The 15,429-nt window shown below is 36.4% G+C and overlaps 1 protein-coding gene across 7 annotated transcripts in view; it reads right to left on the reverse strand.

The window, feature by feature from the left end:
* Nucleotides 1–13,698: 13,698 nt before the first annotated feature.
* AKAP6 (A-kinase anchoring protein 6) overlaps nt 13,699–15,429 on the reverse strand; it is a 583,646-nt gene continuing 581,915 nt past the window's right edge. For all 7 annotated transcript variants that reach the window (XM_082451989.1, XM_082451988.1, XM_082451985.1 and 4 more), the window contains one exon: nt 13,699–15,211. The gene's annotated coding sequence lies outside the window, so the exon portion shown is untranslated. The remainder of the gene's footprint in view (nt 15,212–15,429) is intronic.

Consider the following 15,429-nt stretch of genomic DNA (forward strand, 5'->3'; position numbering starts at 1 on the left):
CTCCAGTGCTGGATGCCTCAGGCCAAACAACAAGTAAGACAGGAATACAGCCTCACCCATCAAAAAAAATGAAATGACAAAAAAATATGTTACAGACGAAGGAGCAAGGTAAAAACATACAAGACCAAATAAATGAAGACGAAATAGGCAACCTACCTGAAAAAGAATTCAGAGTAATGATAGTAAAGATGATCCAAAATCTCCAAAACAGAATGGAGAAAATACAAGAAACATTTAACATTTAACTAGAAGAACTAAAGAGCAAACAAACAGTGATGAATAACCAATAACTGAAATTTAAAATACTCTAGAAGGAATCAATAGCAGAATAACTGAGGCAGAAGAACGGATAAGTTAGCTGGAAGATAAAATGGTGGAAATAACTGCCATTGAGCAGGATAAAGAAAAAAGAATGAAAAGATTTGAGGACAGTTTCAGAGACCTCTGGGACAACATTAAATGTACCAACATTCGAATTATAGGGCTACCAGAAGAAGAGAAAAAGAAAGTGTCTGAGAAAATATTTGAAGAGATTATAGTTGAAAACTTCCCTAACATGGGAAAGGAAATAGCCACTTAAGTCCAGGAACTGCAGAGAGTCCCATACAGGATAAACCCTAGGAGAAACACACCAAGACACATATTAATCAAATGAACAAAAAATAAATTCAAAGAAAAAATATTAAAAGCAGCAAGGGAAAAGCAAAAAATAACATACAAGGGAATCCCCATAAAGTTATCAGCTGATTTCTCAGCAGAAACTCTACAGGCCAGAAGGGAGTGGCATGATATACTTAAAGTGATGAAAGGGAAAAACCTACAACCAAGATTACTCTACCCAGAAAAGATCTCATTTAGATTCCACAGAGAAATCAAAAGTTTTACAGACAAGCAAAAGCTAAGAGAATTCAGTACCACCAAACCAGCCTTACAACAAATGCTAAAGGAACTTCTCTAAGCGTGAAACACAAGAGAAGAAAAAGACCCAGAAAAACAAACCCAAAACAATTAAGAAAATGGTCATAGGAACATACATATCAATAATCACCTTGAATGTGAATGGATTAAATGCTCCAACCGAAAGACACAGACTGGCTGAATGGATACAAAAACAAGACCCTTATATACGCTGTCTACAGGAAGCCCACTTCACACCTATGGACACATACAGACTGAAAGTGAGGGGATGGAAAAAGATATTCCATGCAAATGGAATCACAAGAAAGCTGGAGTAGCAATACTCATATCAGATAAAATAGACTTCAAAGTAAAGACTGTTACAAGAGATAAGGAAGGACACTACATAATGATCAATGGATCAATCCAAGAAGAAAACATAACAATTATAAATATTTGTGCACCCAACATAGGAGCACCTCAATACATAAGGCAAATGCTAACAGCCATAAAGGAGAAATTGACAGTAACACAATAATAGTGGGGGACTTTAACACCCCACTTATACCAATAGACAGATCATCCAGACAGAAAATAAATAAACACAAGCTTTAAATGACACAATAGACCAGATAGACCTAATTGATATTTTTAGGATATTCCCGAAAGTGGAAGAATACACTTTCTTCTCAAGTGCACATGGAACGTTCTCCAGAATAGATCACATCTTGGGTCCCAAATCAAGCCTTGGAAAATTTAAGAAAATTGAAATCGTATCAAGCATCTTTTCCAACCAAAGCTCTATGAGATTAGAAATCAATCACAGGAAAAAAACTGTAAAAAAACGCAAATACATGGAGGCTAAAGAGTGTGCTTCTAAATAACCAAGAGATCACTGAAGAAATCAAAGAAGAAATTTTTAAAAAATACCTAGAAACAAATGACAACAAAAACAAGACGATCCAAAACATATGGGACGCAGCAAAAGCAGTTCTAAGAGGGAAGTTTATAGCAATTCAAACTCACATCAAGAAGCAAGAAAAATCTCAAATAAACAACCTAACCTTACACCTAAAGCAACTAGAAAAAGAACAAAAATCCAAAGTTAGTAGAAGGAAAGAAATCGTAAAGATCAGAGCAGAAATAAATGAAGTAGAAACAAAGAAAACAATAGCAAAGATCAATAAAACTAAAAGCTGGTTCTGTGAGAAGATAAACAAAATCGATAAACCCTTAGCCAGACACATCAAGAAAAAAAGGGAGAGGACACAAATCATTAAAATTAGAAATGAAAAAGGAGAAATCACAACTGACACCTCAGAAACACAAAGGATCATAAGAGACTACTACAAGCAACTATATGCCAATAAAATGGACAACCCGGAAGAAATGGACAATTCTTGGAAATGTACAACTTTCCAAGATTGAACCAGGAAGAATTAGAAAATATACACAGATGAATCACAGGTAATGAAATTGAAATTGTAATTAAAAATCTTCCAACAAACAAAAGTCCAGGACCACAAGGCTTCACAGGTGAATTCTGTCAAACAATTAGAGAAGAGTTAACACGTATCATTCTCAAACTCTTCCAAAAAATTGCAGAGGGAGGAACACTCCCAAACTCGTTCTATGAGGTCACAATCATCCTGATACCAAAACCAGTTAAAGGATATCACAAAGAAAGAAAATTACAGACCAATATCACTGATGAACATAGATGCAAAAATCCTCAACAAAATACTAGCAAACAGAATCCAATGACACATTAAAAAGATCATACACCATGATCAACTGGGATTTATCTCAGGGATGTAAAGATTCTTCAATATATGCAAAACAATCAATGTGATACACCATATTAACAAATTAAAGAATAGAAACCATATGATCATCTCAATAGATGCAGAAAAAGCTTTTGACAAAATTCAACACCCATTTATGATAAAAACTCTTAAGAAAGTGGGCATAGAGGGAACCTACTTCAACATAATAAAAGTCATATATGACAAACCCACAGCAGTCATTCTCAGTGGTGAAGAACTGAGAGCATTTTCTAAACTCAGAAATAAGACAAGGAGGTCCACCCTTGCCACTATTATTCAACATAGTATTGGAAGTCTTAGCCACGGCAATCAGAGAAGAAAAAGAAATAAAAGGAAAACAAATTGGAAAAGAAGAAGTAAAACTGTCATTGTTTGCAGATGACATGATCCTATACATAGAAAATCCTAAAGATGCCACCAGAAAACTAGTAGAACTAATCAATGAATTTGGTAAGGTTGCAGGATACAAAAATCTCTTTGCACAGAAATCTCTTGCATTCCTATACACTAACAACTAAAGATCAGAAAGAGAAATTAAGGAAACACTCCCATTTACCATTGCAACAAAAAGCATAAAATACCAAGGATTAAACCTACCTAAGGAGACAAAAGATCTGTGCTCAGAAAACCAAAAAACACTGATGAAAGAAATCAAAGATGACATAAACAGATGGAGAGATATACCATGTTCTTGGATTAGAAGAATCAATATTATGAAAATGACTATACTACCCAAAGCAATCTACAGGTTCAATACAATCCCTGTCAAACTACCAATGGCATTTTTCACAGAACTAGAACAAGAAATTTTACAATTTGTACAGAAACACAAAAGACCCCGAATAGCCAAAGCAATCTTGAGAAAGAAAAATGGAGCTGGAAGAATCAGACTCCCTGACTTCAGACTATACTAGAAAGCTACAGTAATCAAGACAGTATGGTACTGGCACAAAAACAGAAATATAGATCAATGGAACAGGATTGAAAGCCCAGAGATAAACCCACGCACATATGGTCACCTTATCTTTGACAAAGGAGGCAAGAATGTACAATGGAGAAAAGACAGCCTCTTCAATAAGTGGTGCTGGGAAAACTGGACAGCTACATGTAAAAGAATGAAACTAGAACACTCCCTAACACCATACACAAAAATAAACTCAAAATGGATTAAAGACCTAAATGTAAGGCCAGATACTATAAACCTCTTAGAGGAAAACATAGGCAGAACATTCCATGACATAAATCACAGCAAGATCCTTTTTGACCCACCTCCTAGAGAAATGGAAATTAACACAAAAAATAAACAAATGGGACCTAATGAAACTTAAAAGCTTTGGCACAGTAAAGGAAACCATAAACAAGATGAAAAGACAACTCTCAGAATGGGAGAAAATATTTGCAAATGAAGCAACTGACAAAGGATTAATCTCCAAAATATACAAGCTGCTCATGCAGCTCAACATCAAAAAAACAAACAAAAATGCGTGGAAGACCTAAACAGACATTTCTCCAAAGAAGACATACAAGATGGCCAACAAATACATGAGAGGATACTCAACATCACTAATCATTAGAAAAATGCAAATCAAAACCACAATGAGGTATCACCTCCCACCAGTTAGAATGGCCATAATCAAAAAATCTAGAAACGATAAATGCTGGAGAGGGTGTGTAGAAAAGGGAACCCTCCTGCACTATGGTGGGACGTAAACTGATACAACCACTATGAAGAACAGTATGGAGGTTCCTTAAAAAACTAAAAATAGAACTACCATTCAAGCCAGCAATCCCACTACTGGGCATATACCCTGAGAAAACCATAATTCAAAAAGAGTCATGTACCACAATGTTCATTGCAGCACTATTTACAATAGCTAGGACATGGAAGCAACCTAAGTGTCCATCGACAGATGAATGGATAAAGAAGATAGGGCACATATATACAATGGAATATTACTCAACCATAAAAAGGAATGAAATTGAGTTATTTGTAGTGAGGTGGATGGACCTAGAGTCTGTCATACAGAGTCAAGTAAGTCAGAAAGAGAAAAACAAATACTGTATGCTAACGCATATATATAGAATCTGAAAGAGCAGTACTGATGAACCTAGTGGCAGGATAGGAATAAAGATGCAGACGTAGAGAACGGACTTGAGGACACAGTGGGGGAAGGGGAAACTGGGATGAAGTGAGAGAATAGCATTGACATATATACACCACCAAATGTAAAATGGATGGCTAGTGGGAAGCTGCTGCATAGCACAGGGAGATCAATTAGATGCTTTGTGATGACCTGGAGGGATGGGATAGGGAGGGTGGGAGGGAGGCCCAAGATGGAGGGGATATGGGGATATATGTATACATATAGCTGATTCACTTTGTTGTACAGCAGAAACTAACACAAATTGTAAAGCAATTATACTCCAATAAACATGTGAGGAAAAAATGTGTATAGTTAGGTGTGTTGCCAGTGTGAAACTCAGCAAATATGATCCAGGAATTCTGCCATCTTAGAAAATATCTTTTGAAGATAATGAGAAATTTTGAGATAAATTTTTTACAAACTGAGACCTCAGTATTTACTCTTAAAACTACTACCTTTAGGGGCAAAAAGACCTAAGTGAAGAAAAATCAGATAAAAAGCCCACATTTTCATTTCATTAAATTAAAATTTAATTTATACTTATACTTTGAATTTTCTCTCTCCATCACCTCTTTCAGATATGAAACAAAATACATGAAAGGGAAATTGCATATTTTAAGTATTCTCAAGCAAAAATGTACGTTCCTACTAGAACATTAATCTCGTCCTTCATAATTAACTATTGCATTTTTCTTTCATCAGGCTCTGACCTTTAAGGTATTCCTGTTATGTGTGTTTTTAATGCCTAACTTTTCTAGAAAATGTGCAGAGGTCATAATGAGGCATAATTATATACAGTATATAATTTTCGTTTGTCTTTTTCAAGTGCTAATTTAGCTATCATTTCTTCATATAGAATTTTTATAAGAAATACTTTTAAAAATGAAAAGTCCTGGGCTTCCCTGGTGGCGCAGTGGTTGAGAGTCTGCCTGCCAGTGCAGGGGACACGGGTTCGAGCCCTGGTCTGGGAAGATCCCACATGCCGTGGAGCAACTAGGCCCGTGAGCCACAATTGCTGAGCCTGCACGTCTGGAGCCTGTGCTCCACAACAAGAGAGGCCGCGATAGTGAGAGGCCCGCGCACCGCGATGAAGAGTGGCCCCCGCTTGCCGCAACTAGAGAAAGCCCTCGCACAGAAACGAAGACCCAACACAGCCATAAATAAATAAATAAATGAATAAATTTAAAAAAAAAAAAAAATGAAAAGTCCTTTCTTCAGTTTTGGCATGAGTTACATGTTCAATGTATAATATAGACAGGAAATTTAGTAACATATGTATGGATGTTAAGTGAACTCTGTAAAATAAATCCTTATTTATCTAGATGGGAAATGAGTTTCTGAAACAGCTTTTTTCCTCCACACACACTCTGCTTTTATGAAAAGGAAACAAGTAATAACTAGCCTGCTGTATGGTCAGGCCACCCAAGGTGGCCGTTCTCTTGCTCTCTGTACAACCCCTGCTCGACCAGTCCCTGCCTCACCTATAACTTACTCACCTGACCTTCCTTCTCAATCATAGAGCCTAATCAGGAAATGCCTGTGTACTCGCCCTTGGCCCCAGCTAGCAATTATTCTAATTTTTAGATCAGGACTATCTCCACTATGTTGGTTTATCAAAGGGGCTGTGAGGGGTGCACCTCTCTGCTGGTTTCCCTGGCAACCGATAAGCCAACTTGATGTCATTTCCCCCTATAACTGGTACTCTCCCTCTTCCCCTGGTAGCGAAGATTACTGCCGTATCCTGCCCACCGCCTGCTGCACGCAGTGGGGTGTTGCTCCAGGATTTTGCTTTAGATGTGTAAGTTCCCCCATACATTAAACCATTTATGTCTCTGTCACTGATGCCGGGCTCTTCCCTTGGTCTTGAGGCTGGGCAAGTACAGGGCTTGCAGGTCTGCGGGGTACAGCCCCTCACCTACCTCTCCAGTCCTCAATTTCCTTATTGTAAAATGGGCATAAAATTACCACAGTGCCTGGCACATAGTGGGCACTCAAGTGATAATGATTTATTTTGTTATTATTTAGATTGATTTAAAAAATAATATCCAGAGTGTGTTTACCGACTTAGCCTGATTTCCTATAACTTACTCATTTACCATACTGAACAATAAATGGTAATCATTATGATGCTGAATCATCCAAGATTACATTTTTTAAAAAAATGTTTTAAGTTGCCAGGAAGTCACACATAACTTAAATAATCAGACCCTTAGGTTAAGAAGAAGAATATTCTGATGTTCAATCATTCTGAACCAATGAGAATCTGTAATCTTTTATTTTTTAAATATAGCAATTAAATATTTCATTCACGTTGAAAAATGCCTCTTAGCCTTTAAATAATTAGTAATTTTACATTCTATAAAATATTTTTCCATATAGTTTGTATCCTTAGTATATTATAAGAGAATAATCCTAAACTTAGAACACTGAACAAAGTATTAGAAGAGGGGCAAATGGTATACCTGTTAAAAATGACCTGTTTCTGAAAAGTTAAGGAGCTTGCATTTCACAAAACCTTGCTGTAAGCGTCATCAATCATTTGAGATTGGCAAGGATGAGAGAACCTATATGCAGACTGATTTGATTTTCACACCATTTTAATGACAAGATAAAATTCAGCAACTTGGATTTCTATATAAAAAAGACACTTTAAAATAAGTGAAACATACTCGGAAGCAAGCAAACATGCACACACAGAGGGAATTATTTGTTTTGAACTGCTGACAGTGTAAGTAACTTGATCAACTAATAGAACCAGATTAATTCTATAAACCTTAGAGTATTTTTTATAAACCAGTGGTTAGGGAATATAGGGATTTAAAGAGGATCTGATGCATTTTTATGTTCCTAATGCCTTAAATCATTTTAGTCCTTGGATAAATTTTGCTGAATAATATTTGTTTTATGCCAGTAATGGCCCATTTTTTTATAGGGAGGTGGAATTTTTTTTTTTAAATGGAAGGTTAAGTGCAAGGACAAATAAATGTTTTAATAATTTTAGTATAGTTTTTATTAAATCATGTAATTAATTAGTAATACTATTTATTAAATTAATAAAATCCATTATTATGTATCTTGATGGTGTGGAAAAAAATACCAAATTTTACATCTGGTGATACTAGTCCAAATTTCCTACATAAAATAGGTCAAGAAGGAGAAAGAGCAACGCCACAGTCTGTAAAGTTGATGAACATGGCAGCTTATGTGGTAGAGACACAAAATGTTTTGTGAGCATCTGGAAAATCTTGATGTTCCATATCTTATGCCTCTGTAGTTAACAAGGAGTGAAGTTACTTAGGCTAAATCATCAAAATGAGCCATTTCACCAATGTAAGTTTGAGGCCAAGTTTTGTTGCATTTTACATCTGCTTCTCTTAAATTCACATTTTTTGAAGAACGTACTCACCAGAAAGCACAAGTTCTTTGTGGCTGCGGAGCATCTGGGGCTGTACATCCACACACAGGGGTGTTGATTCTCTTGTTCTTTGGAAGTCCTTTCCCAGGTTTTGGGGCACTTCCTTTCAAGCAAGAGAGTGCAAGCCTCCATATCAGTGGTTCTTAAACATGACATCACAAGGGATTTGTAACCAATAATGAAGTACCAATATTTAGGAATCACATTTTGTTTACGTATGAATTAGATTGTCTTCAAAGAATTAGCTATTCATAGACTAATGTCACCCCACTCAGCTGCATTAAGATCTCCTTCATGAGTGGGGGAGAAGGGGGCACAGCCTTTCCTGACTGGAAATTGCTAATCAGTGCTTGGCAGAAGTTGGAAGTGTCTCACGTGGGAACACCTTCCATGTTGTGCGTGTTGCAACAGAAAAGAGACTGAGAAAAGTTGCTTTGAAGTTGCATGTCCTGGCTTACTTCAAAACACAAGTACAAACAATCCTCATATTTTCTGCTTTGGTGAGGGCCCATTAGTCAAGAATCAGAATGGTCTCAAGGCATTGGCCCAAAGGCCTTTGCTGCAGAAACCTTAATATTGTGGGCCTGACTTGCATCTGTCACTCATTATTTTACTCTGGAAATGCAAATACATGACAAGTCTCAAATTAAGAGGCTGTTGCTATATGCAAGGCAGTGGTTGCTTTTTAAGGAGGAGAAAGTGGCTAAAAGACCACTGTCTTTGAGTGTCCCCTCTCTAGGTACATGGCAGTGGGAGATGGCAGTGATGTCAAAAGTGAATTAATAAAAAAAGTAAAGGGACTTCCCTGGTTGTGCAGTGGTTAAGAATCTACTTGCCAATGCAGGGGACACGGGTTCGAGCCCTGGTCCAGGAAGATCCCACATGCCGTGGAGCAACTAAGCTCGGGCACCACAACTACCGAGCCTGCGCTCTAGAGCCCGTGAGCCACAACTACTGAGCCCACGTGCCACAACTACTGAAGCCCACGTGCCTAGAGCCCGTGCTCCACAACAAGAGAAGCCACTGCAATGAGAAGCCCACGCACTGCAAGGAAGAGTAGCCCTCGCTCACCACAACTAGAGAAAACCCGTGCGCAGCAATGAAGACCCCATGCATCCAAAAATAAGTAAATTTATAAAAATATAAAAATAAAAAATGGATGTTCTTTAAAAAAAAAAAAAAGGTAAAGAAAGACTGTTACCTTTGAACATCTATTCAATAAGAGTGTCTATGTATGACCACAGCAGGGTCTGTCGTGAGTAATTATTTCCTTGGTAAATTCAGATTGTTATTTATGACCAGTCCTTAGGAAATGCAAGTGTATCTTAAACAATCTTTGATCATGGTTTCACCTTTGTTTGGGTTGAAAAATAAATTTGAAAATCCTGACTCTGAAATGGATTGGTTTTAAATTTCTTTGGACTACTTTAGAAAAACATTCAGAAAAGGGATTCCAGTTTACTGGTGAATTGAAGTTGAGTTTAGGTTATGTCAATTTTCCTGATGGTTTTGATTGAACTTAATGACTTAGTCTGTAATTGACTAACCCTTTAAATCAAACCCAGCCTGTAGTAAGTGAACCAAATTTAAATCCTTAAACCAACCATGGATGTAGAACTATCTTTAAGTTTATGAAACAAAGCACACTTTATTTTACTAAGGACACATGAAACTGAAATCGAGAACTCAATAAAATCTAGAAAGCAAAAAATAACTATTGCAGGTGCTAATAACTTACATTGATTTTGCAAATGAATATCTATCTACCTCTAAGAAAATGGTGTCAGAATTTAGGGTACTGTAGACCAGGGATGAGAAAACTTTTTCTGTAACGGGCCAAATAGTAAATATCTTAGGCTTTGCAGGCCATATGGTCTCCATCACAACTACTTAATTCTACAATTATAGTGCAAAAGCAGCCATAGACAATATGTAAACAAATGTGTGTAGCTGTGTTCCAATAAAACTTTATTCATGGACACTAAAATTTGAATTTCATGTAATTTTCACATGTTACGAAACACTTTTCATGTTTTTCAACCATTTAAAAATTTAAAAACCATTCTTAGCTCATAGGCCAAACAAACAGGCAGTGGGCCAGATTTAGCTCACAAACTGTAGTTTGCTGACCCCTGCCTTAGCCTAATGAAGCATGAGCTGTAAGAGTAGGCAGGGAACTTCCAGACACATGAACAATGTCAGTGGATCATTCGCCCTTCATTAAAGAGTAGCTATTGAACATAACATCACCTATGTACTCTCCTGGACAAAAAAGTTTATCCTGAGTTGAATAATGAGAAAACCGAACACATCCAGACTGTGGGTCATTCTATAAAACTGGACTGGGCTCTTCAGAAATGTCAGTTATGAATGACCAAAGAAAGAAAGAATAAAAGCACAGGGAAACTGTTCAAGATTAAAAAGATAGGAAAACTAAAAGCAATGTGTGACCTTTGCTTGGATCCTGGATTAAAGCAAAAAACAACTGTAAAAGGACACTATTGGGGCATTTGGAGAAATTCATTTGAGTATGTATTATCAGGTATTATTGTATCAATGTTAAGTTTCTTGGGTGTGAGAATGGTGTTGTGGACTTGTAGAATAATGGCCCTGCTCTTAGGTGATACATGTTGAAGCATTTACAGATCTGCAGTTTAATTTCAAATGGTTTGATCACACAGAAGTGTGTGTGTGTGTGTGTGTGTGTAGAGATGAAACAAATGTGGTAAAATATCAGGAATAAATAAATCTGGATGAGTATGCAAATATTACTGTACTGTACCACTCACTCAACTTTTATAGGCCTGAAAACATTCAAAATAAAAATTGGAAAAAGAATATATAGAAAAAAAGAGACAGTTGTAAATTTAGTTGGTTCAAGTTAGAAAAATTTGAAAGATAAGAATTATATGGTGCTGGAAAAATTAAGTATTTGTTAAAATTCTAAAGATAATACCAATTCCATTTAGAAATTAAAACAATCTGACTTGTAAGAAATAGCTGGATCATTTCAGTGTGTTTTGATATTTTCATCTAATTTGTTCCCAGGAAAATTACAGCATTGGTGAAACCTGAGTTGGGCTAATCAAACACAACAAAGTTATTAAACTAAGCTTCTCAAAAGCCCTGAAATTAGATTGTTCTGTTGTTGCATAAGATGCATATTTATTCAGTGACCAGAAATCTGAAATATATTTTTTTCTGCAATTAAAACTTACAAATACAAAAACCACTTCTAGTAGTCAACCAGGTAATTCTGCATATTGTTTGCTCACTAGATTTTTGAAAATGTAGGGAAACAAGATAGGAAACAAAATAAATGAGTCATCTTTTAATTTGGAGAAATTACCTTATTCAAGGACATGAAAGCCACTTTCACAAAAAAACAGTAAACACTTTGTAGGCAGAAACCGTGTTTTAGTTGCCTTTGTATCTCTAACGCCAAACACATTGCCTCATACGGGTAGCCAGTCAATGAATGAATGTTGTTGAATGACTGGATGAATAAACGGAGTGGGGGGACCCTGCTTTATATGGAAACAGGTTAGGTTCAGATTTGACGTAAGGAAAGGATTCAACATGACTCCGGCACTGGACTGGGCCACTGAAGGAAGTAATGAATTCTTATTTATTCACTTATTTATTTATTTATTGAAATTTACAATAATAGAATAAACATATATCTTGGATATATTTTGAGAGAAAACTTACCATTTAAATGTTCGGCTATTTTTCTACATGTATGATGAGCAAGACAGTTCCTCAGTTTCAAGGATTCTGCCTCTTAACATTCAGTCAGGTTTAAATGGATCTGAAAATCATGACAAACGAAGGGTGGTGGAGGGAACTGAAGAACAGAAATCACAGCAGCTGGGAGAGGATGGCTAACTGGTCTCTCTCTTCAGGGTTGCCAGGAGAAAGGAGCAGAAATACTCTGGGCGGCTCATCAGGACAGAACTAGGACCACTGAGCAAAATTAAAGGCGAGGGGAAGGCAGAACTATGCAGATTTTAGCAACCTAAGAAATAACTTTCTAACAAAGAGACGCATCCAACGGTGGGACAGCTTGCCTTGACAGACAATGAACCACTGTCACTGAAAGTGTGTAGGCAGGGTTGGTGTGACCGTTTTCAAGGCTGCCTGGTGGGGGGCAGGGGGTTCGTGCCTACCTAGAGCGAAGGATTGAGGCTATTCCGTCACTTCCAGCCTGAAAAAGCACTGTTCAATAAACCGGAAAGTCATGCTACAAATTTGGTGTTAATACTAAGCGGATAATTAAAAAACACATATTTTCAGTACCTCAAAGTCTCCAATGAGCACACAACAGGTAAATAGAATATCTCGGTCAGTTTGCTCTTCAAATGTTTTACCAATAGACTTAGACTTGGCATTGTTAATTACTACCCAAGGAAAATTTAGGTTGTCTCAGTATATAAAGTAATACCGTACCTCAATGGAGCTCCAGAATGCTCTTAGGTATTTCAGAGACTCTAGGATTTGTTCCTTCTCTATGGCCTGGGCTGCTAATCCTGTGTACTCTGTGATCATCTCGAGCCTAGCTTATTTTCTACAGCTGCCTCCTAACGAGGCATTTACCTCTAATCTCTTTCCCCTGTAATCGTTTTGAATACTGCAGCTAGATGTCTGCCTAAAACCCCTTTTGAACAAATTGCTACCCATTAAAAAGCCTAGAATGATTCATCAATTTAGAAATATGTATGGAAAAGATTAGAAGAGGCATAACAATACAAATAGTTATTAAGTGGCAGAACTATAGACTATTATTTTTTAACTGTTCTTGGTGTGGTACTAATAAAGTTCTAATAATAAATAAAATCAGGTGCAAAACAAAGACGATGCAAAGTTTCCTTACTACTTAGCATATTACATACAAAAGCTCCAACCTAACATTTTAAAATACCCTTCATTAAGTCTCACAATTTACTGTTTCTCCTACTATCCCTGCAATAAAGCTGCACTATTTTCTACTAACTTCCACTCTCTTTTAACCCTTTTTTTCCTCCTTGTCCTTCATTGCTGTTTCTGTCTTTGTGCCTCTTTCACTGCTTTGTTCTCTTCCTCATGTACAGGACAACTACTGAATCTCACTGTGTGTCCACCTCGTACGTAATGTAGGTAACCCTCCCGAGGGCAGGGCTTTTGTTTGTTCATCATTGCATCCCCTGCATCTAGAACAATGCCTTGCAGGTAAAAGATGTTAATGAATTATCAGTTGAATGAATGATTGTCATTACTGTGACTATCTGAATCTACATTATTTCTTTTTGTAATTTGATATAAACTGATTATATATTGTATGGTTTTATATTGCATTTCGTCATCTTTCTAATTGTTTATAAGTGTTTTAGTGTAGGTTTCTCAAAATGAATAGATAAATGTCATCCATATTACCTAATTCAATACTTCAATTCAGCAAATTTTTATTCAGTACCTACTATGTGTCAGGCACTTTAGTAGGTATTAGGATATAAATTCAAAACTACATTTAACAAGAGCAGTAAAGACTAAATGGAATATTTCTTAGCTAATTTCTTTTACACAAAATAAATACACCTGAAATCTATAGTCTAAATCAAAAAATAATCAACTTTTTTTATACTTCTCTACCATCCTTCCATCAAACCCATTCAAAATAATTATATAAAATAAATACAAGATATACTAGGTATCCTGAAACCCAACACTAAACCATTAATGATAAGTAGAAATAAAATATCTAGGATAAATTTTTATTGGTTTAGGGGAACTGGCACTTAATCATTTGTGTTCCAAGATCTTTATAGTTACCAGAAAGATTTTGGAAATTGTGAAAGCATCATGTATAGTTTAAGAAATTTTAAGTCTCATACAATATGGATACTTTGGAAGCTGCTACATGTCACACTTTTCCAGAACCAGATGCAATAATTTGGTAAAGAACACAGGTAGAAGAGATCACTAATTTTCCTTTTCCCCCAATAAACTATGTTTATTATGCCAATTTTAATTACCATGCAATCTAATGGATTTAAGGCTTATATTTTCCACATCACTAGACATCACAAAAATGAAAGCATTTTATACTGTCATTATACATCAGTGTTTGTACTTGGTTATACATATATACAGAAATTATTCACACATCTTAACCTTGCTATTTCCTCCTTTCAAACCAACATAATTTTACCGTGAAAGCAGCTTTTTAATAAATGGTATAAGAAATACAGCAAGGCACACTTTTTTAAAAAACTTTTTTCTCATTGCCACCTCAAGAAGCATAAAAAACAAAAATGTTGTACATAATTTAATAGTAGAATGTCACCAGTTTATAATATACAACACCATATAGTTGTTTCCTGAAGTGCTGCATAGATTATTATTTTTTAAAGGAAATAAATAAAATGGCGCTTTTAAAAGTTGCTTAATTTTGAAAGAAGGGCCAGGGTTTCTTCTCTATGCTGCAATCAAATCAAATGTTGGCCTTTTACATAAACCTCTTTCCATGAACATAGGCACCATACCATAAAAAAAATCCAGACTGAAACGTGAAATTGGTCAAGTACCAGCAGGGGGTCATTCCAGACAGGTGAATTTAATGGACCATCAATTTGGTGAACTGCAGAATTTTAGAGAGTAGATGGGGAGGGGAGAAGGCAAACTGAAAAGTCTCTCTGGAGAGGTGGGGTCGGTAGAGGTAGCTTGGGACAGGAATCCATGGGAGAACAAGCAGCTTTGCTGAACTTCAAAGACAACCACCTACAGAGAACCAGGGCACACATCCAGATCACAAGGCTCATGTGGACAACCGCATTCGGAAGAAAGATTCATCTTGGGAGAGGTCAATGTAACAAATGGCAGTGACACGATGGAACCAGAGACCAGCCCAGGGTGGAAATATGAGGCCACCCCTGAGTTGCAGCCAGGCTTACCTACAAGAAACACAAAAGTGACAAGAAAAGATTTCAGAAGTGTCTGTTTCATTTGCAAAACTGAGCCCCTTTGAAGAACAATGAAGGTTGCCATTTAGAACTACTTGCTAATGTTCTGAAATAAAAGGATACATAAAATACAGTGATTTTAATAGCCCAAATGTTTCAGAATCAATGTGAAAAAAATATATATTTTAAAAAGACATGGTTTTAAAGAA

The sequence above is a fragment of the Balaenoptera physalus genome (genome assembly GCF_965194825.1).
Source record: "Balaenoptera physalus genome assembly, chromosome: 2".
Taxonomy (NCBI): Eukaryota; Metazoa; Chordata; class Mammalia; order Artiodactyla; family Balaenopteridae; genus Balaenoptera; species Balaenoptera physalus.